Raw genomic sequence first — 563 nt, forward strand, 5'->3', positions numbered from 1 at the left:
GGTGGGGGTGGGTGTGTGTTTTTTTTTTTTCTATCTGTGAATCCAGCAGAGTCCTCAAATTGACACTAGTCAGCTCTGCTCTTGAGCAAAGATGAAAAGTTTGCAGTATTGGTTTACAAGAAAAAAACTAAATACTTTTGCAGGAGGAATTTATCCATTGCTAGTAGTTTATTGACTAGTAGCAGAACACAGCAAATGGCTTCTTCCACGCTAGCAGGCTATGCACATGCAGTACATTCTTTAACTTTCTGTTTCTCACTGTAGTTAATAAATCAGGATGCAGATGAGAGATTCATAGTTAATTTTCAGTAGCTAGCACAGCATGTCTCAGCCTATAAAGTCCTGGAAGTCTTGGGCTGTGAATTCCTTGATACTGACAAGCCAAACAGCTTAGAAATTATAATTATAAGTTACAAGTGTCTTAAGGGTTGTTCTTCTGACATAAAACTAATTTCATGTTTTTATTCATAATGTGAAAGAGACGAGAGGATAGGGCCTTATTTAGATTGAGCTCCCAGAGATATCACAGGCTCTGTCTCCTGATTATAATGGGAAGAGATCAC

This window comes from Athene cunicularia (genome assembly GCF_003259725.1).
Source record: "Athene cunicularia isolate RWA chromosome 1 unlocalized genomic scaffold, athCun1 chr1_part1, whole genome shotgun sequence".
In the NCBI taxonomy this organism is placed as follows: Eukaryota; Metazoa; Chordata; class Aves; order Strigiformes; family Strigidae; genus Athene; species Athene cunicularia.